This window comes from Oryzias melastigma, linkage group LG18 (assembly GCF_002922805.2).
Source record: "Oryzias melastigma strain HK-1 linkage group LG18, ASM292280v2, whole genome shotgun sequence".
Lineage (NCBI taxonomy): Eukaryota > Metazoa > Chordata > Actinopteri > Beloniformes > Adrianichthyidae > Oryzias > Oryzias melastigma.
Window position 1 is genome coordinate 23,437,911 of NC_050529.1, and position 25,246 is coordinate 23,463,156.

Genomic DNA, 25,246 nt, shown 5'->3' on the forward strand with positions numbered 1-25,246 from the left:
AAAAAAAAAAAAAAAAAAAAAAAATCTACTTTAGAGGCTCATTTTCTTCCCCTCAACTATTTTTCGCTAAAAATGAAGTTTTGGTCTCACTGACTCGAATCTAGAAATCTAAAAACTCTGACTCCTTATAATATATAGTAACTATTTTAATAGTCGATCAGTTGAGTAATCGTTGCAGCTCTAATGTACATCGTCAAAAGCAGAAGCACGAAGAAGAAAATCTGTTCCTCAACATCCAGACGACCATTTTCACTCATTCACATCCAAGCAGTTTTTGTTATGTACTAAAAATGGTAAAAACATAAAATAATCTGTTTACACGCCAAACTGTCAATTTATTGTAATATTTAAAAGGAAAACATTGTTATTTGTCTTTACCTGCTCACTTTCACGCTTAACTTCAGTGTGTTTGCAGGCCATGTATTTAATTTTCACTTCATGTTTTAGTCAATAAAGCAGATTTTGCTAGCTCACTGTGGAGGAGCTTGCCAGCATGCTACATTGGGGTTCACTTCGTTAATACATAGGAGTTCACTAGGATGCTACACAGGAGCTCGCTAACTCGCGACAACAGAGCTTAATAGCAACCAAAAACGGAGCTCGCTAGCTTTCTACAGTGGAGCTCGCTAGCATGCTACGCTGTCCATCAGGCAGCTGGCTAACCTAGCAAGCTAACCCACTGAATCCCCTCTTAACCCTTGAGCTATTTTATGGGGTCCAGATGACCCCACAATTATACTGACGTGACAAATCTGGATGAAGATGGACAGAATTTCATGTCTGCCACAAACACCAGTAAAAATCAAGAATCATTGAACAAAGAAGTTCAGGGCGCAGCACCAGATGACCCCACTCCCAACGTCAACATACCTGGGATAGCACAAAGGTTACGTCAATGTGGGCAAACACAGGTGGGGCCACCACAGAAACTGGACAAACCCATTTGGGGTGTCTGCTCATTTTTAAACCGTATGGGCCCATTTGGCCTTGCTGGCTGGGTTAGTAACCACTACTCCAGACACGTTTCCTAGTCGCTTCAACCTCAGCATCCTTTCACCAACACCATCACTCTGCCTCCTCTGTCCAAACATCTCCATCTGCTTCCCTGCATTTATCTCAAACAACATTATTATGGTCTGTCCTTAGAGCTGTGTATCATTCCAAAAGTTTTGATACTAAAACCAAAACTGATCCCTAAAATCTCTTATTGGTTCCTGATTCTATAACTGATGTTAAGAGGTTTAAGGTTTACCTCAGAAATGTCGGCCTTAGTTTTTCATAGTGTTGACTATTTTCACAGGCTTTACTCTTAAGACAAAATGCAAAAGAGGGTTAAAATGTCATCAACACAACACATCCATACAGAGAGTTTCAATAAAACTCAAGCAGTAGTAAATGATTTGGTAAATGTGAAGCTACAGGTAGATAAGCATCGCCTGAATCAACAAAGTTTTATTATATTTCAAACACCTTGAAAAAAGTACTTGAGAACATAATAGAAGACACAAAAAGATAATAAACCCCCTTTAAATGAATGACTAGTGCTGATAAGTGTTTACAATGAACTATTGAAAAAAAACCTGTTTACAAGGGAGTGGGAGGAAGTGAGAAGTTAATTAATTCCAACCTGAATTAGTCATATTTTAAAAGGTGTTGTATAATTAGTTAAAATTGAATAAATATTTCCATTTGATAAAAGGTTTCTTGAGGTTATGGGTATGGACCGGCACCAGTCTGAGTCACTTTGTGTCGGACAGCACAGAAAAATAAAGGCAGCTCACATTGCTTCTGTTTTATTTATTATGTGATTCTGAAGAATGTTTTATTTTGAAAAACTTCTCCACTGTATCTGTCTATGACTCTGTTTTGAGCAACTACAACCCGATTTCAAACCTGCTATTTTTAAATGGGATGATTGAAAACACCATTTTCCATCAGCTAAATGAAATATTAATAAAACATTTTTAAAAATTTCTATGATGTCTCCCAGTCAGGCTTCAGACAGAACCACAGCACTGAACCAGCTCTGACTAAAGTGACTAATTACATAACTTTTTTTATACACAAAAGGTGGACATGTGTCTGTGCTAGTTTTATTTTAACAGTCGACCACGCTAAACTACTCAGACGACTGGAAAACTGAATTCTTCGACTTCTTGATTTTTGCATAACTTTGGATTTGTGTGTGCAGAATTCTTGAATTTTGGATAATTATTATGGTAAAAATCAATAGATCACATGTGTCAAAGTCGAGGCCCGGGGGCCGGATCCGGCCCTCCAGGTAATTCTATTCGGCCCTCCAGATCATTTTATTTTATTGTTATTAATGACCCGATGTTATCTTGCTCTTATTTCTAACTTGTATAATTTTAACAAAACATATTTTTATGAAGAGTAAAATATTGAAAGTTATTTAAGGTTTAGGTTGATTTATTCTGGAATAATATTTCTGCCTTTTTATTTTTCATAATTATGTTAAAAAGTTACAGTTTTAAAGTTTCACAGATAGATTTTTGGACTATTTTGGTATTTACCAAGATTTTTTAGACTATTTTGAAGTTTAGCTATGTTTTCAGCTCCATGCTAGCTTTTTGGCTAACCTAAGATTTTTTCTTTTTGTTTTTTAGGCCAATTTGGCATTCAGCTAATATTTTAGCTGGCTATTAACGTCAGCGTTTTCAGCTATCTGCTTCAGCATTTTTAGCTATCAATTTCAGCATCTTCAGTTATCAGCACTATCATCTTTAGCAGTTAAAGTCAGCTTACATCATTCACACTAGAATTATTGCAGGTAATGCTACATATCTATTTCATCATTATGTTAAAAAGTAATGGTTTTAACGTTTTATAAATGTAGTTTAATTTTGTTCAATAAATGTTTTTCCTGTTCGACCTGCGATCTAAGGTGTGTTTTGGATTTTGTGCGATTGAGTTTGACACCCCTGCTCTATTAGGACCTCTGGGCTGAAGCTCATTCAGTAATCAAGCCTGTTTTTCATCTTTCAGGCTGCAGTCGGAGCTAAAGGAAGCCACGCTGACGTTTAACCCCATTGGCTTTTGAAGAGCAGCAAGAAGGCATTCTGGGACATTCTCAGTGAACACACTGAGTGACACTGCCTGTCATGCAAGTGTCTGTTCACACAGGCGTGCGTCCGTGCACGCGCACTCTGGAGACTGCAGCATTCCCACATCAGGTAAGCTGTCTGTAATGTTTACATTTGATCTAGAAACCGCTGCAGCTCTGTGAAGCAGAGCACTTTGAGTCGGTCTGGGGCCAGCGACCTCTGACTGACCTATAAATCTTCACCATGTTAAAAACTTTACCAGAACAAAACTAACACATTAGTGGAGGAAGCAGCACAAAAAAAATCAAACTTTGTGTCTGAAGTGGAAGAGGCCAAAGCCTGTATGAACAAACAGGGAACAACATCGCTTTAACTGGAAATATGCAAATGTGACTGATTGCTCAGAGTCAGTTAAAGGACTGCAGTTATGTGAAAATCCTAAATAACACATACTACACTGGAGTACGGAGATGATTGCTGTGGTTCAGACAAAAGTGATGAAGAGGAAACAAATTAACAAGAGAGTCATGAGAGACACTTCATTACATCTGCTTTTTTAACAATTTCCCCCTTAAATTGTATTCATTTCTATCAGAAAAATAGATTTACATTTCCATATAGTTTCTGAATCCTTTATTATATTTAAGTGAGAAAATTTTAGCTTCTGTTTCAATAATCAGTTCATTGAACATGAGATTCCAGAAGCGACTAAAGAAACGCTGGAGTCAATCCACATGCACTGCATTTCCTCACATAAACAAATATTTAGAATACATTTAATTTGAAAGTGTACATTAGTGCAGCCACAAACAATTGTTTCAATAGTCGACTAAACAATGATTATTTAGTCATGCACAAAGTGGATGTAAAGGACACATTTTAACCATCATCAGCTTTAAACCAACTCCAAATAAAGACAATAAAGATGAAAGTTTAATAAACTTTTAAACTTCTTTCCTTCATTAGTTTCTGATAAACAAGATTACACTAGAAAAGTTACATTAACTGCAATAATGCTAGAGTGAATGCATTTTGCTGAAAGTAGTTGCAGAAGATGCTGAAGCTTTTTGCTAAAAACAGTGATGCGATTTACTTGGAGGGGATTTGCTGAAAATGCAAAAGCTATTTGAAAAATGTTAATTTGCTAAGAGACGGGAAATTTCTTTAAAAAAATACGTAAAAGTGCTGAAGTTGATCTATATTTCTGAGAAATTTGTAGTAAAATTGCTTCAAAATCAGTAATACATGCCAATCATGCAGAAATATGTAGTGTGTTGCTTAAATATGATCTAAACTCCAAATAAGCCCAAAAAACCTCGGTAGATGCCAAAGTAGCCAAAAAAGCTAGCACAATGCTAAAATATTAGCTGAATTCCAAAATGGCTCAAAATTCCTCAATAAAATAAATAATTTAAAAATGTTAGCCTGTTGCTAAAATAGAAGAGAAAACACTAAATTAGCTTAAACAAACTACAGTAAATAACACATTAGCCAAAAATGTTAGCATGTTGCTAAAATATAAGGTAAACTTCATTTTTTTAAATTACTATAAAAGATGAAAACATATCCCATGAATATATTTAAAGGTTTGTTGCTAATCTACTTCAAATTTTGACATTTGAAGACTTTCTCATTAATTTCCTATGGAGTATATTTTGCTCAATATCTCAAAAACTATAAAGTTTATGAAAACCAAAAATACAAGCGGTAAAGTCCTGAACAAACTGAACTTGATACCAAAATTGCTGAAATCCCTAAAACTGTGATTGAGTTTTTAAGTGTCGAAAGACGTTTAGAAAGGAGCAGGAGAATCACTATAGTGTGAATGTTTACTAAGCATTCACACTAATAAATGAGTGAAACAAGGAACTATTTTTCACTAAAGAGAAAGTTTTGGTCTCACTGACTCGAATCTAGAAATCTAAAAACTCTGACTCCTTATAATATATAGTAACTATTTTAATAGTCGATTAGTTGAGTAATCGTTGCAGCTCTAATGTACATCGTCAAAAGCAGAAGCACGAAGAAGAAAATCTGTTCCTCAACATCCAGACGACCATTTTCACTTATTCACGTCTAAGCAGTTTTTGTTATGTACTAAAAATGGTAAAAACATAAAATAATCTGTTTACACGCCAAACTGTCAATTTATTGTAATATTTAAAAGGAAAACATTGTTATTTGTCTTTACCTGCTCACTTTCACGCTTAACTTCAGTGTGTTTTCAGGCCATGTATTTAATTTTCACTTCATGTTTTAGTTAGTACTGCCACGTAAAAGTACATTTACAAAAGTGGTTTCTCTGTAGCCATCACAGCTCAAACTCTTTTCATGACTGTTGGCACAGAAATATCGACATGGAAAATTGATCTTTTTTAGACTTCGTTTTCCTCTGTCAGGACTTTTTCATTATTCCAGTGTAATTAGGTGCAGTAATTGCCCTTTTCATTCTAACTCACTCTTCACCCACTTTCAACCTGCCAAGAAGTGCAATTAGCCCGGAGTGAAAACACCTGCAGAAGCCGTGTGCTCTGACGCCGGCGCTCTCCCAACACCTATGACTGAAACGCTTTCTTCTTTTCATATCAGCAAACATCTTTTCATTTGAAATGAATACCGCCGCGTTCATATGTCTAAACCTTTCTTCCTGTGCCCTACATCTTATTCCACCTTTAATAAATATAATCAAGGTGGTGAACTAAAAAGCTAAAGAGTGGCATAATAAATCCAATTCTGACTTTGTGGACGGAAATCCGTCTGCTCCATACCAGACACAGGACTCTGTTAGTTTCTATCCTCTTCTTTATACATCCAACTTATGTCTTTTCTCTCTGTGAACTTGTTTAACTTACTCAAACTGACAGAATGCTACAATAATATCTTCAATCATTCATTTTGACACCTCAGCAGAGCACAGGATTACGTCAGAAATTCATTGGAAATGTCGTGTGTTTGTGTGAGTGAGGATTAGCTTTGTTTTTTTCATTTTTAGCTAGCTTATTTAGTCAATGCTAATGTAACTGAACCTCACCTTCCAGTTTCTTTTTAACAATTTTGGTCAATTATATAATGAAAAATAATATTATATTAATTTAAGATAATATGCAGGAAAGAAACAAAGTAAAAAGAAAAGCTTGTGGCTCCGCCCAGCCTATTTTCTACATCACAAATGAGCTTTTTTTCAAACTCAATTTTTCCGCCTGCTCTTGATTTACAAATATCTGAATAAGGAAATACTCAGAAATACAATTCAAAGCTTCATTTTCTTCCTCCATCATCAGAAAAAGGCCTTAAGGACGTGTTAAAGGGGCCATACAATGAACTAGCTCCAGCTGCTAGCTTTGTGGAGAAAGTGTTTGTGTTAGCCTGGGGGTGGAGCAGACTCTTCCTGAAAGGGGCGGTCTCACTCTGTGACATCAGCATGTGAGGACCCGCTCGTTTTCATGGGTATGGGAGGGGCTGCTGCTGATCTTGCAGGTTTTTAGAGGATTACTCAGAAATGCATGAACGGATCAGAATACCACTTTGGGTTTCTTTACGGTGAGGAATGAACAGAATAATGTACTTAAAAGATCAAAAAGAAGAATTTTCATGGCCTCTTTTCAAACACACCAAAACCATCTTTTTCATAGGAGTGGGTCTTTCTGGAAAGAATTATAGTAGTTGGCTAGAGCCTTAAATTGCACAGAGATAACTCAAATGCATTTTTTTCTTTTATCCAAGCAATATATTTTAAAGCAGAAGTTGTTTCATGATGTGAACCTGTTTTATGTTACATTTAGATTTCCAATAACAACAACATATTCATGTTTACAGGCCGTTGGAACTGGTGTGGTCTGGATCTGTGAGTGACAGTGAGGTTGGCCCAATCCAAATTCTTCCTCCATTTCAAGGTGTCCAGAGTGGTGTCCAAAATCGTTTGACATCTAAATTCTGAGACACCATTTTTCCATTATTTGGAGGGCTAAATGAAGTGGAATTCCCACAGATTACCCCACAGAACTTTCTGTGGAGGATTTTTCTCCTCCACCTTCTCTCGAGGGAGGCAGGAGCTCGTGGTCCAGACTGAAGAACTCAAATGATTTTAGCATCATAGCTACTAAAGGCTAATGTATTAAAGGGTAACCAAACAGGGCAGTTGAGGTTGACTCCATTCTTATTACAGATTTGAAAAATGACCCAAAAAAGTGGGCAGGGTACAGCTGTTTACTTGGAAACGGGCTTTGTTGCTTCACTATGTCAAGTTTATCAGTCAGTCATGCCACTGAACTTGCACTATTCTTGCACTATTTACAGCTTAATTTTAGAGATAATAAAAATGTAAATACACCACGACATCAATCCTTCTCTAAGCTTTAACTCACAATACCTCGTTTCAACATGTAGGGGGCAGCACAATTTTACACTATATTTTCAAGAATTAAACAAGTTTATTTTAAATAGTCAAAATGTGGCATAAACTGCACCTTTAAAGCCCCATTTATAGAGCTCAACAGCCAGAAAAAAAAGATGGTTTACTGTTTGGTTAACTCTTAATTACACAATAATGGAAGTAAAAAAGTAAGTATTGACAGATGTAGTGTCATAAAACCTGGCTTTACTTTGATCATCACAACTAAATCCATCCATCCATCTTCTTGACCGCTTTGTCCCTTACGGGGTCGCGGGGTGCCGAAGCCTATCCCGGCTACTGAAGGGTGAAGGCGGGGTACACCCTGGACAGGTCTCCAGTCTGTCTCAGGGCCTCAATCAGACACACATTCACTCTCACATTCACACCTAGGGGCAATTTAGAGTCACCAATTAACCTATGAAGCATGTTTTTGGACGGTGGGAGGAAGCCGGAGTCCCCGGTGAAAACCCACGCATGCACGGGGAGAACATGCAAACTCCACACAGAAAGGTCCCAGCCGGGAGTCGAACCGGGGCCTTCTCGCTGTGAGGCGAGAGTGCTAACCACTGCGCCACCGTGCAGCCCTCACAACTAAATTCCCTATAAAATATTAACACAATGTTGTTGAGTTAGTAGTTTCTACCAAGAATTGAAACATCAACTGATAGAACAAATATATAAAATAAAAAGTAATAAAAGCAAAAGAAAGGTGTATTTTTGGTGGGATTTTCAGGTGGTTTAGTGGAGAATTTCTTCTTTTTGTTCAGAGCCTGCTGCAGTTGAGGCTGACGCATGTTTAGCCTTAAACACCCACAGGAAGTTGAACACCAAGGTCCCTTTTTTCAAGATTTAGTTTCTGCTTCCCCCCCCTCTCCTCTGTCTAAGCTCCATCTTCCCATTGGCCTTGGCATGATCACAAGCATGAGTGATAGGCTTCTTCTCACAGTACATTGTCATATTCTGTCCCATTTTGGTGACTTATTGTCCTTTCCGGTCCCCCTCCTCTGTCTGCCTGCAAGGCCTATGAACTCCTCTAATAGGAATGGATGGCAGCTGCACTCCCTCTTCCCAATCTCTTCTCACACCAACACACCCTGCAGCGGCGCCACGACCTCTCTCTGGGGAAGCTTCATTCGGAGCAGGCGGTTTGAGGCAGGAATGGATGGTTTGGGTAACCCAAAAAAAAAGAGAATGGACGACAATTTTGACCAGCATGTAAGGATTATTGTATTTGTTTGAACAGAACAGATGACATGTTCCCTAAATTCTAGTAAGGAGTTAAGCTGCTATCCACTGTGTAATTAAATGTAGCCACTTTTTTTTTTTTTCCAAAGGTCGTGCAAGGAAAAGTGGGAATAAGTAACTGACAAAGCAATCTATCTTTGCAGTCCCAAACAAGTTGTAGTCCGCACCTTTCCTAAACCTCATTTCCCCAGTCTCTGTGTCTGAACTCTGTGGTGTTAAGCTGAAAGAGGAACATTTTTCTCATCCATTTCTCCTGTCCTCCCATTCTGTCTTACCAAATGACCTCACTCCTCCTTTTTCTCTTCTAAAAGTCATTTCCATTACCTTCCTCTCTTCTCTCCTCATTTCGTTTTTATTGTTATCACTTCTCTTTCACCTTTACCTAATTTCTCCACGTTCCCAACTTGTCTTTCTATCACTCTGACTTGACGTCCAAGCTCGAGCTCAAATGGATGACTGGCTGCCCCTGCAGCTTCCTTCACGTTAGTGAAAACTCAGAGGCTTTTTTAGATGCTGCCTGACATGTGGTACAACTTTCTGTTTTCTTAATCGGAGGAAAACACCATCTAGTGCTGGGCGATATGACGATTCATATCATGTGGGAGATAGAAAAGTGTCTATTGTGCAATTCCTCTTCTGTCACTTTTATTTGTTTATTTTAATTTTTAATCAAACATTTGTTTTCCTATCAAGAAACTTGAAACTGTTGTGTGCTTAAAAAAAACGTTTCTCATTTATGACGATTCAGTTACATGTTAATAATCTAAGTTTTCATTTTCATCAAAGTCAAGAGTCGTAAGTAGTTCAATGATGTGAGCTATGAAAATGAAATGAATAAAAAATATATATATAAAATTTAAAAAATGAAGTCAGACAAAAGTAAGTAATGACATTATTGTAATATAAAATCATGATATACATTGTTAGTGTTATATAATATAATTAATATTGTGATCTATATTGTTTTTGTGAAATAAAATACTTATATTGTGATATAAATCGTTACTGTGATATAAAATAAATAAAATTGTGATATATATCTTTATTGTAATATAAAATAATTTATATTGTGAAAAAAAAAATTGCTACTATGACATAAGATAATTTATATTGTAATATATTCTGTTATTGTGATATAATTTTTATTGTGATATACATCGTTATTGTTATATAAAATAATTTACATTCTGATATATATCGTTATTGTGAAATAAAATAAATAAAATTGTGATATGTTTTTATTGTGATATAAAATAATTTATATTGTAACATATATTTTTATTGTGATATATATCAGTATAGTGATGTAAAATAATTTAAATCTTGATCTACAATTTTTTTCATATCGTCCAGCACTAATATCTTCCTGAGAAAAAATTTGGCAACAGAATGAGGTTTAATACTGCTACACAGGAAAATGCAGGGGGAATTTCTCTCTGCAACTCCACATTTTAAAAAAATTCAATTGTTCCAGAAGATTTCAAAATCAACACATCTCAACTGTTAAATGGACAATTACAATTTCCCATTTTTACGTCCATGGATTTACCTTTTTTTTTTTTGTTTTTAAGGCTTTAACTCAATGAGGCTTCCCCCAGTCTGTCTCCTGGCCTCATCAGGACCATCTGCACCAACAGGAAGGCATCGATAGGCACATCAGTGTATATTAACCTTCTCCTGGTCACAGGTGGCGCCGGGGACATCTGCAGGGTTTGTGCATGCACAGTCTGCGTGTCAGAATTCTTGCAGAATGGTGTTTACCTGCTGTGCTTTTGTGCAGAATCTTTGTTGGATGCACTGGTAAGCTGACATCTCTAATTTAACAGAATCCAATCTATCCCAGTAAATGTGTAAAGTCTGACACGGGCGCATGGCGTGGTGGAGAGCTTTCCGTGCGTGTGGCGCATACATCACTACAGTATTTCTCCCCTCTGAAAAACTTCTGACATTGCACATGCCATCAGACCAAATTTATGCACTTCAAAAGAGCTTACACGGATATTCTGCAGCTACCTTAAGTGCACTAAAAGGCTTAGGCTTAACATTCCATGACCTCATCACTGCATTTACACCATGACCTGACGTAGAACCAGCAGCCCAAACATCAAAGGGCTCCAGTCAGCAGTTTGTGCCCCTAAGCCTCGATTATGCCTGAATCAAGTCTGGGCTGATTAAATTCATAAACATAACTACAGTGGTGCTGAAAGCAAAGCAAAACTCACATAAAAGAGAAAGAAGAAGTGTGTTGGAAAGGAGCGGAGAGGCAGGACATCCTGCATAGTCATCACGAGGAGGTCTAAGTGCTGTAAATCTGATATAATCAAACAGCCTTATCCCACACGGGCCGCCGAGTCCTTCCCACCGGCTTCACATAAATCAATAATTACATTAATACAACAAACAGCAGCTTAAGCTACTGCTGGCCTGGAAAACACACACACAAACACACACACCCTTTAGATTGTATTTAGAAATGGGCCTGGCTGGGTCATTTCATGGTTGTTTACCTCCAGAGACCTGCCATTAATTTGTGCAACAACACAGCAGAAGCACCATCAGGAACATAAACAGCAATGGGTCCGACGAAACTCAGATGTTGGCAAGAGATATTAAATTGGACACGACACACACCTATGCACACACACACACAGACACACATTTCTAATCCATCATAAGCAGCAGGAGCAGCTGTCCCTCTGTAGGAAATGTCCAGGGAGCTCTATTAACAACATATTCCACAAGAACATTTGCTGGCACACAGTTGCATTAATTCAAGACAGAAAGTTTGACGAACAAAAACTTTTTCTGGAGCTAAAATCATGCAGAGTTGAACTTGTTGGGATGTGGGAGCTGTCCATAGTGCTGAAATACTGAGGATTGACCTGGATTAGGAAAGACGTTGTTCAGACGGAAAGTGTTTCATGTAGAATATAAGGATGTGTTTTGATTCTTATTAAGACTACTTAGAACAGGAGTGTCAAAATCAATCACACAAGGGGCCAAAATCCAAAACACACTTTAGGTCGCGGGCCGAACAGGATAAACATTAAAAAATTATGAACTAAATATATAGCACTACCTGCAATAATGCTAGTGTGAATGCTGTAAGATGAATTTGGCAGACAAAGATGCTAGTGCTGACAGCTGAAGATGCTGAAATTGATAGCTAAAAACCCTGAAGCTGAAAGCCAGCTAAAATATTAGCTAAAGCCCAAATAAACCAAAATTGCTAATAAACTAAAAAGTCCAAATTAGCCAAAACAGCTTGTGTGTAAATATTAGCTAAACTCCAAAACAGCCTAAAAAGTCTTTGTAAATGCCAAAATAGCCAAAAAAGCTAACAGAATGCCAATTTTAAAACTGTAAAACCGTAACTTTTTAACATAATTCTGAATAATAAAAAGGCAGGAATATTATTCCAGAATAAATCAACTTAAACCTTAAATAAATTTCAACATTTTACTCTCCATAAAAATATATTTTGTCAAAATTATACAAGTTAGAAATGAACGTAAGATAACATCGGGACATAACAATAATATAAAATGATCTGGAGGGCCGGATCCAGCCCCCGGGCCTTGACTTTGACAGGTGATTTATTGATTTTTACCATAAAAGTTACACAATATTCAAGAATTACATACACAAAAATCCAAAGTTACGCCAAAATCAAGAATTACTCACACAAATCCAGAGTTTCGCACACACAAACCGAAAGTTTCGCACACACAAATCCAAAGTTACGCAAAAATCAAGAATTACACACACAAAAAACAGGGTGATACTTCTTTCTCTCTGTACTCCTGCTCCTTTGCAGAAACTATGTCCTTAAAAACAACAGTTTTTTTTTTTTAAATCATAATTAAAAGACCACTGGAAATGTGTTTACATCAGATAATAATACAGTTGGAGTAGGACTTTTAGAGTATTGAGAACTGATTTGTAGGTATTAGAAAATGACTAAAAACATTAAGTTGTACATAGCAGCAAAAACACATTTTGCTTGCTGTCTCAATAAAATCTCACATAGGAGTAAAAATCAAGTTAAGATGAAGAATTACTTGAATATAGTTCATGCATAATAACAAAACCCCAATGCCAAGTCAAAAATGTATTTTTGAAAAAGGACTATTAATGTATGAGCTGCTTGTTTTACCGCCTGCAGCTGAATGCAAACGTGGTGCATGAATAAACTCTCAGAAGGACAGAGTTTTTGGAACACATTAGGCGCACTTTAATTCCCTTTAACACTGCAATGTATATCGATTCTGCAAGGAGATTTCTATTTTAAAAGTTGGTTTCACATTCTCCCAAGCTGATATGATGAAATATGAGCCCAACAGTTTACACTGTGCTAATCGATGTTGGGGGTTTTGTAGCACAATTAATAGACTAAATGTAACCTACTATTGATATCTATCTACACTCATTGAACTTTTATTTCTATAGGGCTTCTTTACATGTAATATGAGTACAAACCAGAAGCTAAATGTAAAGAAAACTGTTACACAGACTCAGCATTTCTGTTTTATATGTGCATCTAGAATAAATGTCTTTTTAAGACTCTGAAAAGTCTTTGCTTTTGATAACCGACCTGGAACATGTGGTGAATAAACCGCTGTGGGGTCGGAGCTCTCCGTGGTGCTGAAGTCACACATGTTATTACCGCAGTGGCAGCTGTCGTGCTCGTCTTAAAAAAATATAAATCCATAAAAACATTTCCACTATGTTCTTTATAGTTTGTCAACCATTTCTTAGCTTTTCTTTCTGGTTCTGGTTCTGGTTAACTGTTAGACTGCAGAGGAAGACGGTTCACTGGTCTGCTGGATGGACTGTAGGTCTGCAGCCTTGAGGAGGATAGACACTGAAATAGTAGAAAGTAAATAAATGAAAGTTGATATGAGCAATTCTTTACTTTTTTGTATGCTTTTTTTATATATGTGTTTTCCCCACTAAGAGGGAATCACCATGTTTAAAAAGAGGAGACATTGTCTGTGCTGGATATTTCATCCAACCTCTGTTAGAGCAGAGCTGTTCTGCTTTAACAATAAGTTTGAAGCATCATTTCTCAAAGTAAATCTAATTGTATGTAATTGTGATTTTCTGTAAATATATATATACATAACTATTTAATCTATATATCTCCATCTAATCTCTGTATTTCTAACTAATCTCTACATATCTATATAATCTCTATAGAATATGTCTCTCTAATCTCTATATTTATTTTTTCTCTAATCTCTATAACTAATCTCTCTTTCTAATCTCTTCATCTCTATATATCTCTCTAATCTCTGTATAATCTCTATATCTCTAATCTCTCTCATCACTATATTTCTTTTGAATTTTTCTCTCTAATCTCTAAATCTCTATCTAATCTCTCTCTCTCCATCTATATTTTCATCTTTTCAGCATTTAGTGGAGCAGCTAACTCAGAAAATCTTTCATTTTAATGATACAAGCATGAAATTTGGCTGAAGTACTTATAAGACAAATTTTAAGAAAAAAGTGCTAGCCACTTTAAATTCCAAAATGGCGGCCATTTTCCAAGATGGCCACCAAAGGTTGTTGGTGTAATGAGTTACATTGAAAAAATATGAGTACTTCATCGGGTAAAATGAGGTTTTTATTGCTAAACATTACAGGGCCATTATAGGGCATTTTTTTTAGGCAGAAAGAGCTCATTATCACTGCCACCCTGGCATTAGCAGTCCATTTTCGGGGCAAAAAAACATTGAAAACATCATCAAGTGAACTATTTCTATGATATTCTGCCAACTTTACTGCCATGGCGGCCATCTTGAAAGAAATGGTGGCCATATTGGATTATTGTGTGGCTAGCACTTTTTTCCTGTAACTAGACCCAGAGACTATAACTGTACCAAATTTCATGCTTGTATCATCAACTGAACGATTCTGGCTAAAAGTGACACTAAGCTGCTCCACTAATTTGATGAGCAACAGACAGGAATTAATGGACCTCTTTGGACAAATGTTACTGTTACAATACGAAGCTTCAGATCTGTTTATTTATATAAACCTCTTTTTTATTAGAGAATAAAGTAGTATTATTTGTGTGCATTTATTTTTTGGAACAAAAAGGGAGAGTGTGATAGTAGAGAAAAGGGACAAAGAAAGGGAAAGGAGTTAAAGAGGATGATTAAAGAATCACATAGGAGGGGTTATGATTACAAACAAAAAAAAGGCAAAGATTTACAAGAGGTTTATCATCATCACAGTCAAATGTAGATATTGAGCAAAAGGGTGGAGCCTGTTCACAAACACTTAAATAGTACAAACACACGTGTTGGCTGGAAAAATCCCTCAGAAACATGCATATTAGGGGTGTGCCAAATTATCGATATTGCGATGGTTAGTCCTGCGTTTGATTCTTGGTGGGTTCTCTCCAAGTATTGATCTTTTATTTTCATTTGAAGAGGCTGTAAAACGTTATATTAATCCTCCTCTGGTGAGACATTCCTCTGGAGGTAGATAGGGGGCGCACAGTATAGATACAGACATATGCAAACCAGCAAACATATCCAGCATATGCTGCTGCTGCTGCAGCCCCCCATACCAAAGAGCAAAGGGGGGCAGTCCCCTCGCCATACCTGAGGTCTAATGCAAGGCCCAACACACCTGAGAGCCTCACAGCCCCAGACGAGTGTCCAAACCCCCCCATGGAGTCCTGAGAGAACCCCAAACAGAGTCCAGCAAAGAGGAACCCAGGTTGGAAGTATTTATACCGTCGCTTGTTTCATCATGTGGTCATGCTTACGAATGAAGGTGAAAAATTGAAACCAGATGCTGGTTTAAAAAAAAAAAAAACAAAGAAAAATGAGAGATTCTGTAAGGTTGATGCAGCCTTAAAGAGGTCACACATTTTTTTTTAGAAGGATTTTTGCTCTGAGAATACTTTCGGTCCACTCGTCTCTTCTTTCTATGTTTTAGTTTTGTTTACTCTGAAAGTGTTTGCCTCCTGTTCGCTTGTCAACCTTCGAGCCATCATTTGTATTCTAACTGCTGTTTTATCGTATTTGGAGAGGATCCTATTACCATTTCTCCACAGATTTCATGTCACGTAAGGGATGAAACAAAAAGGAGGTCCAAATTTCTAAAACAATCCCAGGAATCTGCTCTGTGAAGACAGACTCCACTATGTGTCGCATGAACCATCTGTGACACACAAACGGCCCCCGTCCCACACAGCCCACAGCTTGTTGTACACCACAGGCCATGTCAGCTCACGGAATCATTCCAGAAGCTCACTGGGGAGCAGGAGGCCCATGTTAGCATACGTGCCAGTCCCCAAACAGTTGGGCCAAATGGTGTGTCACACCAGCTTGAAAGAGGAGGGGTGCATGGACGGACCTGGGACTGCTCCATTTGGAAATGCGTGAGAGACAGAATACACAGAGAGGAGGCTTGGAAACCTGCGAGCGCTAAACCCTCACGATTAACACCATTGATGGGAAGAAGAGCACTCTGATCCAAAACACGGAGATCTGAGACCATTTCTTTTCTGGGCTTGACAGCGCCACAAACATGATCAAAATATAAACAGGTGGCGAGAGTGAGAACTGGAAAAGGCAAAAGCTAATATAAGTATTCAAAATACAGAAAATAATGCATTATTGTGAGAAACTAAATGTTGAAGATAAAAACTATCTGAGACTGAAAGAATAAAGGAGAGGTTGAATGCTGTGATTTAAGAAAAGAATTCACATTTTCATGTTTGTTTTGAAGAACTTGTCATCTAAAATCAAACATATTTATAGCTGTTTTAGCATCAACACTGTTGACAAATGACAGCTGGAAAATATTAGCAAGACATTGTTTTACAAATTTGAATCATTCGACTAAACTCCAGTAGCTCAGCAATTATATAATTAAACCAGAATAAATTTGTTTTCTAACCTCTAACAATCTGATGATCCTTTTAACTCCAAGTTTGGCTACTATTTACTTAATATTTAACTTGTAAAAAGATCCTGTGGCTTATTTTAGACTGGCTGCTACTGTTATATATAAATGCTGTAAACTATCTGGTAAAAAAACATTTGCTGTATATTAGAACTGGACTGAGTGACTCCTCCCACTTGGTGTTCCAAACAGGAAGTACCCAACAAGCTAAAATCTCATAAACTTTTATAGAGAAATAAACAGTTATTACTGACTCTGATACCTCCTTGAAAAGGTATCAGGTATTGATTATTTATGATCATGATATTTTTTTTTTAATTGCGCGTTATTTAAATTACAAACTGACCAGAATTCTGTTTCATGGTGAACGTTTGACATATTTGGGGAGCAGCTATCATGCGGTGGGGGTGTGGCCTACCAGGGTCATCCACAACATGAAAGCATGGATCCCTCCCGCCTTGTAGCAACGGTTTCAACGCTGGTGGTGGTGGTGTCATGGTGTGGGGAATATCATCTTTGGACGGACTCTTTTGTAGCAACTATGGATGGATATCCAATCATTTGGTTGATGACACGATTGGTATTGGTCGATGTTGGTGAAGAGTGCAGTTTTCAAAAAAACACAAACATTATTAACAATGTAGAACCAAAGGCAAACTCAGCAAATGTATCATTTCAAAATGGTAGCCCTTTGTTTGACTCAGTACCCATGAAGAAAGTCTCCGTTTTAAAAAGGTCGGTGACCCCTCCACCACAGTTTTACTCAGTTATCTGACATGCCAAAATCTAAACCTAAAAAAAAACCAAACTACTAACCCATTATTTATTCAAAAAGAGCCACAGCCCAGCGATGAAATGTGGCTCCGGAGCGTCCGGTTGCAGACTCCTGCCCTAGAGACGTGCCATCTCCTTTGTGAGGGGCGTCGACCGTAGGCGCAGAGGCAGGTTAGGAAAATCGAAACCGCTGCTTTGATAAAGCCAAAACCCAACTCCATCAGGGTGGGGAGCTTCACTGAAGACTCGCCGGTAACCGCTCGCCGAGTCTTTAGCGTCTGAATGGATGGTTGCAGTGAAACAGCTGGACTGAGATGGAGGGAGAGCTGGATGCAATCCTCCTCAGTCTTTTCCTTCCCCTCCTTTTTCATTTCCATCAACACATTTAGCTTTCACTTATCTGGATTTCTCCGTCAGACTGCACAGAATGGGAGGGAGAGAAGGGGGGGGGGTTTGACGTTCTGGTGACACAGGCCTCATTTACTCAATGACAAATAGGAAAAAAAAGGGTAAAAATAAATTGACGTCAACACTATAAAGGCGGTTTGACATGACGCTTATTGAGTACAAAAAAATCTGCAGCTTCAAACCAAAAGATAAAAAAGTGGCAGCTGTGCGCCTTTTTGTAGTCTCAATCATGAAATGATGTCTCACAGCGTTTCTTCTCTAGCGACAAAAGAGACAACAATGTTTGGTAATTGACCCTCAACCGCTGTCCTTGTACACAAAGAATGCTCCATGTGAGGTTTGTGGGGAAATCTGTATTAATCCCTAGAGTCTGTCTGATAAAGTATCAGTGACGACCACATGCAGACGTGTGTGCTGGCGGCTACAGCTGGGTAACTCACGGTACGATACAAGGCTCAATATATCGATGGTATCGCGATACTGCGATATTTGAAAAAAAATCGTCTCTAAACTCACAATATATAGGAGAACACACATTTAGGAAAATATATTCCCAGTTATTATTTTTTAGCTTGAACACAATCATAATAAACCACTTTTGTCTTATTTTATGCAACAAATTATAGACACTTTTGTACAACGATGCTGAGATCAGTACTTTGACAAGCATTGACACAAATTGAATTTGAATTATCTGTAAAATTCAGTGTTAACAATAGTAAACATGAACAGCAGTAACACTACTTAGTGCAAAATTGTTGAAAACAACAGAAAAACAATCATTTAAGTAGCTTCCAGACACATTGGTGCAACGTGCGCCCCCTATCTACCTCCAAAGAAACGCCTCACCAAAGAATGAAGAATATAATGTTTTACAGCCTCTTCAAACAAAAATAAAAACATCAATAATTGGTGAGAATCCAAAAAGAATCAAACGCAGGACTAACCATCGCAAGATTTATATTTTAGCACACCCCTAACACACCGAAGCTGCACCAGGACCACGTCCTGCAAAAGCCCTGACTGCACCCAGCAAAGCTTCTCCCGCTCTGCTGGAACGTGGTCGTTGTGTCCTGCAGAGTAATCGTCCCCCTCCACAGCCTGCTGGGGGGGACTCAGCAGCAGTGTCTCAATATCATGACCCCATCAGCTGCTGCATGCCCCCTGCTGCTCACATCAGTCATCCCACATGTGAGGGGACAATCCAGACCTCATTTTAGATAGAGGAACAGGTGCATCGTGGGAATGAAAACAGCCACATTTCAGTGTCAGACTGAAGAGTCGTGTTTGGTTTTTGCTACAATGATAAGGGAGGACAAAAGCCTTATGGATCGCTGCAAGACAATATAAAATGTGATGTGAGGAAGAACAATTCTCTCAAGGGTGCTTGACTTGAAGCTGCACTTACTGTTTCAAGTCGCTCTTCTGAGATTCACCAAAGAGATGGGAGGAGAAGCTCGGAGAAAAAAAAAGTCCTCTCTGGTAATGAAGCATCCGAGGAAGCGGAGGAGCATCCGACTCCAGGTTAAAAAAAAAACAGCCATTTCTGTGATTAAAGTCCTACTCCAATCCTCTTTTGATTATTAATTAATATGATTATTATGAAAATGAAGCTTGTGGGCTGATGATTGTAGCTCCTACATCACTGCTACAGCCTTTTTCAAGTTAAACTTTTCGTCTGCTCCCGTTTCACACCAATTTGAATAAAAATAATATTCAAACGCGTCTACTGGAAGGCTGGCTAGCGTAACAAGTCAACCCACTGAGCGCCCACTTAAGCAAATATGGGCCACCACAGAAGCTGTGGACAAACCTAATTAGGACCTTTACTAAACTCCAAATTAGCCTAAACAACTTTAAAACAAGTCTAATTTTAACAAAACAGCTAGCATAATGCTAAAATATAAGCTAATCTCCAAATTTGCCTAAAAAAGCTGGAAAAATGTTTAAATTAGCCAAAAACAGCCAGCATGTTGCTAAATTAAAAGCTAAATTAGAAAAATTACCCCCCCAAAAAAACAGTAGTTGCTGAACATTTCTACCTTTGAATGATATGTAGCTGAAAGTTTATGTGAGAGTTCACAAGTTTGAAAATGTTTTTGAAGAATTTGAGCAATTTTTCATTCATTTTCTATGGAGCATACTTTGCTCAATATTTCAAAAACTCTAAAGTTTATGAATATCAAAAGAACAAACAGTAATGTCCTGAACGAGCTGAATGTTTAGATACTAAAAATCGCTGAAATTGTGATTGAGTTTTTACGTGCCAAAAAACATATGGAAAGGAGCAGAAGAATCACTATAGTGTGGATGATTAGTAAAAATTCACACAAATATTAACTCCCATTCTTCAATTATGGGCTTTTAGTCACTTCCTTTGTGCAACACATCCAGGTGATACAACCCACCTTATGTTAAGACAGAATCTGTTTCCAGTAGAGCTGCTACAATTAGTCGACTAATCGACGACTAATCGACTATTAAATTAGTCGTCGATTATTTTAATAGTTGATTAGTCGTTACTTTATATCATATGGAGTCAGAGTGTAGTAAAGTTGAAAGTTATGGCATTCTGTTACCTTTTTGGACTATGTTGCCTTTGTTTGAGGTTTTTTTTTAGCTATTTTGAAATTTAGACAATATTTCAGCTACAGGCTAACTGTTTTGGCTAATTTAGGCTTTTTTGCTTTTTGCTCTACTTTGGAGTTTAGCTAATATTTCAGCTACATGCTAGCTGTTTTGGCTAAATTAGGCTTTTTCCAGTTTTTTACGCTAATTTGGCACTTAGCTAATATTTTAGCTGGCTACCAGCTTCAGCGATTTCAGCTATCAACATCAGTGTTTCAGCTATCAATTTCAGCATCTTCAGCGGGTAAATTCAGCTTACAGAATTCACACTAGCATTATCACAGGTAATGCTATATATGTAGTTTTTAGTTATTTTAAAGCTAATGATGGTTAAGATGTGTTCTTTACATCCAGTTTGCGCATGACCCGATTGGTCGACTAATCAGAAAAAATAATCTGTGATTCGTCGACTTTTAAAATAATGGTTTGTGACATCACTAGTTTCCAACTGCATGCAAACGGATACAAAAGGAAACACTGTAGTTGTGTGATAACACTGCAGACCCAAACGAAGTTCACAACGGTTTGGTCCAACAGGCTCTGCAGGGCAAAAAGAAGGTGCTGCTGGTGAGAGGAAGATCCTCCGGATAAACATGACGCCTCATTATCAACAGCAGGGTTACATCAGCTCAATTTACCCGGAAAGTGCTGTTCCTAATGGGGAGGAAGGTGTGATATTTTTAAACAGCAGCAGCTGTCTTTGTACTAATTTAGGTTAACCAGCCTCCCTGGCAGGTGCTAATCAAATCCCCCATCTGAAATGCTAATTGGTCCTGAAGAACTCACGGGCCAGGACCTTTCTCAAGTCTAGACCAGATGACACCTGAGGGACGTGGAATCTGAGATGAGGCCAGCACAGTGAGAAGACGTCAAGGCTGTGCTGCAGCCGAGTGTTTTAAAATGTTGCAAATCTTTTAATGGTATTAATGAAAAGAATTGAAACAAATTAAATTTCTGCAGTAAATAATCTTTTTAGCCATGTTTTAAAACTCAGCGAACCATGCAAAAAAGAACAAACATAAAATCTTTTAAATTGCTTTCATAAAACCCTGCTAAGACGTTAAGAGGATTATTCATAAAAAAAGAACTTTAGGTTATAAAAGTATGGTTTAGTTTAGCTCCATGTTAGAGCACTGTCTTTCTGTGACGGCAAACAGAAGAAAGCTGCAGCAGAAAACACTCACTCCTCTGTTTCTCACTTCTATGGACATTCAACAACAGAAACCATAATTAGCAGCATTTTTTATTCAAGTTTGTGCTGATTTGCTCTGGATGTTGGACTCACAACGCCTGCTATGCATTTATATAGAAGATTTTTTAGACTTCCTCATGTTATTTCCCCAAATGCATCTTGCACTAACACACAAATTCATATGTCTGAGAAAAATCGTGAGAATATTGAACCTTTAATACCTTCACAGTAGTGCTGGGCAATACGAAAAAAATATATATATCACAGTATAAATTATTTTATATCTCAATAACTATAGATATATTATGATACACCACAATAAAGTATATTTTCAGGTAAAAATTGACAAAAAGGTCATTACTTACTGTTCCCTGACTATTGAACTCAATTTAACAAATAACTGAATTGTCAAAAATAAGGAATATTGTTTTAAAGTTCACAACAGTTTCAGGTTTCTCAGTAAAAAACACTTTTATCTCCATGGTGGCTCTTTGGTCAAACATAAAATAAGTCATGGAGACCGTCTGAATCACCAGCTCCCAAAACCAAAACTACCTAAAGAAAACAAATAAACCCCACAAACGAAGACTACCAAACCCCAAACTAAAATAACAAAACCCAGCAGTGTAAGACTGCTGAGGACAGAGGGGGAAAATAACAAAAAGATAAAAAAGGAAATATCATTTTCTTAAAGTGAGGATTACTTAATTAGCATTTATTTAATTTAGATTAGTTGAATGTATACATTGATGTCTGAGGTTCACATAGATGATAAACAATGTATGTTTTTACATCCTGTTGACCTGAAGACGTCTTTGTTCAACTCTACCTCCAGAAAGAACATATTTATTTGCAAAGTATACTTCGGTAAAAAGTTTGATCTTTATGAGTTAAAAGCACATATCTTGTGATGTACAACATCGGTTATTTATATTTATATATAATAAAAGAAATAAATAAATAAACACGTTTTGAGAGATTTTAGGTTCTTTTTATATGTTTGCTATTGTTTGTGCCAAAGAATAGACATAATTCATATTTATTATTTAAAAAAAAGAAGGTCATGAATGCAAACCCAAATTTCTCAAAGGCTAAAGTAAGACTATGCGGCTCCTTCTAAGTTTTGATCGGTAGAAATCGAACCGAAATGGCTCTTTTACTGTTAAAGGTTGCTGACCACTGATATAGGCCCTTAAAAAGTGTGGAGAACAACTTTTTTTACAATCAATTTTAAATTAAATTAAATATTTTGCCCTAGTAATACTTGAGATGAAGTCAATGTGTGAAAAGAAAAATCTATGTAAAGCCAAAGATAATTAAAAACATTTCAGTGATAACAAGGATGGTTGTTGAAATATTGTCAAGTACAAATAAGTAACTTCTTAACAGTATTGTCAACTATTTGTGAATTCAATCCTTATTCAAATAGTAGTAATGGATCCAATAGTAAACAAGGATTATTCTATGCTTATTTTCCCTTAAAATGATGTTTGCATGTTTTACTAAGTGATGAACGAATAATAATTCAAGTTTCTGGTTTTCTTTTCACAAATCAAAACACCATTTATGTACAACACACCCACTAACTAAAAATGCCTAATTTATCTGTTAAAATAGGTCGTGTTTGCCCCCCAGATAGTTTAGTTTCTAAAATCCTAAGAAAAATTGTGTCTCCACCAATCTTAAAGCAGCAGAAAGGTAACCAGACCATACTGATGAGATCATGAAAATGGTAAAAGTTGTATACTTAGATAGTGCTTCACTACTTTCTTAGAAGGCCTGAAGTGTTTTACAGTCAGTCCCATTCACACACCGATGCCAAACACTGGCTTCCACCAGTAACCCCCAGGAGAATGTGGGATGTAGTGCCTCGCTCAAGGACACGTCAACTCATGGAACCGCACCTGCAATCTTCAAATCAGAGGTTGACCACTGTACCTCCGCACCACGCCCCCATGAAGGGACATTTGTGGTTGGAATAATGTAAAGTAATAACCTCAAAACAATGACTTGAAAACTGGAATAAGCTGCTGAGAATTAGTGAACCTTGGATAAAAAAAGGTGTCCTGAAATCATTGATGAGAATAAAAGTCCATCACTTCTCTCAACTGACTATTTCTGTTAGATCATAAGCTGAGAAAGTATTGTTGAGCCAAGAAAAGCCTCATTTCTTCAGGGACAGAAACAGCTTTCTGTCAGTTTGTAAAGTAAGAATTCATCGTTTTACAAAGAAAAGTTCCACCTTTGTTAAGTCTTTTGTGAAGTAAAAACTGTTTTTTATGGTAAAATTATGTTGGTTTTAGAATGGGAATTCACTAAATAAATGATATTCAATCAAATCAGTTTAAATGGGAATTTATGACTGGGAATTCAGCGGTTTAACTGTGACACTCTGTACTATGTATTATTTTTTAGGTACCACTACTTTTTATTATATGGATCAGTTACTATCTTTAAATTGATTCATCAGCTCAAACAGTATTAATGGTTTTTAATACTGCGGTCTCAAAGGAGCCCCGCGTCGAAAGTAACTAACACCTATTTTAGCTGGAATTTAATGAACACAGGACACAACTGGAATAACCCCAGTGTTTTCAGAGAGTCTGCACTGCAGCTCTTGCTTCTAAGCTTATTCGGCACCAGAACTTCTGTAGAACCCATGAGCATTCACACACATGCAGGTCCAAGTTAGAGCCACTTGCAGTCATGAAATAATGCAGAATGCTTTGAGAGATTGCCAGAAATTGAAAGTAAAATCTCACCTGCGGGCTAAGGTGAGGTCAGTCCCTTTCCTGATCCCAAAATCCTTCTGTAACATTTGGTAACAGTATGATCCACTCAAAAAAAGTCTTGGAAAAGCCTGTTTGTTCCACAGCTGTCCTCACTTCAGTTAATTGTCTCCAGCCTATTTCAGTGTCTGGTTTTCAGGTCATCTGCTGTGGTCACCTTTTTCCTCATGTTTCCGTCTATTTATTAAACTTTTTGCCACCTCACCTGGTCTCCTGCATTTCCAGTCCACCACCAACACTTCCCAACACTCAGAGGAGTTTTAAAATGTTTCATTGCAGTTTAAATTTAGAATTTCCTTTAGGGAGGTAGACCCGCCCACAGCTGTGCATGTAGACTTCAAGTCCCACTCTAGTGCTGACACAAATGATTATTTAATAGTAGACTAATCACTAATTATTTTTTTCGATTAGTCGGGTCATGGGCAAACTGGATAAAAAGCACAAATCTAAACCATCAATAGCTTTAAAATAACTAAAAACTAGATGTGAATGCTGTAAGCTGAATTTGACCACTGAAGATGCTGAAATTGATAGCTGAAAAAGCTGAAGCTGATAGCCATCTAAATTACCAGTTAAATGCCAAATTAGCCTAAAAAACTGGAAAAAGCAGAAATTAGCCAAAACAGCTAGCATGTAGCTGAAATATTAGCAAAACTCTAATATAGCCTAAAAAAAAAAAAAAAAAAAAATCTAAATTAGTCAAAACAGCCACCATGTAGCTACTCCTAAATTAGCCAAAATAGTTAGCATGTAGTTGAAATACTAGCTAAACTCCAAATTAGCCTAAAAAATTGAAAAAAAACTAAATTAGCTAAAATAGTTAGCATGT

General features: G+C 37.2%; 1 protein-coding gene across 7 annotated transcripts in view; it reads right to left on the bottom strand.

The window, feature by feature from the left end:
- nrxn2b (neurexin 2b) overlaps window positions 1–25,246 on the bottom strand; it is an 802,710-nt gene that overhangs the window by 772,160 nt on the left and 5,304 nt on the right. The window contains exon 1 of one of the 7 annotated variants that reach the window (XM_036216867.1): window positions 24,391–24,729. The exons of the other annotated variants lie outside the window; for them this stretch is intronic. The gene's annotated coding sequence lies outside the window, so the exon portion shown is untranslated. Of the gene's footprint in view, window positions 1–24,390; window positions 24,730–25,246 lie in introns of those variants that run through there. 7 annotated transcript variants of the gene reach the window in all.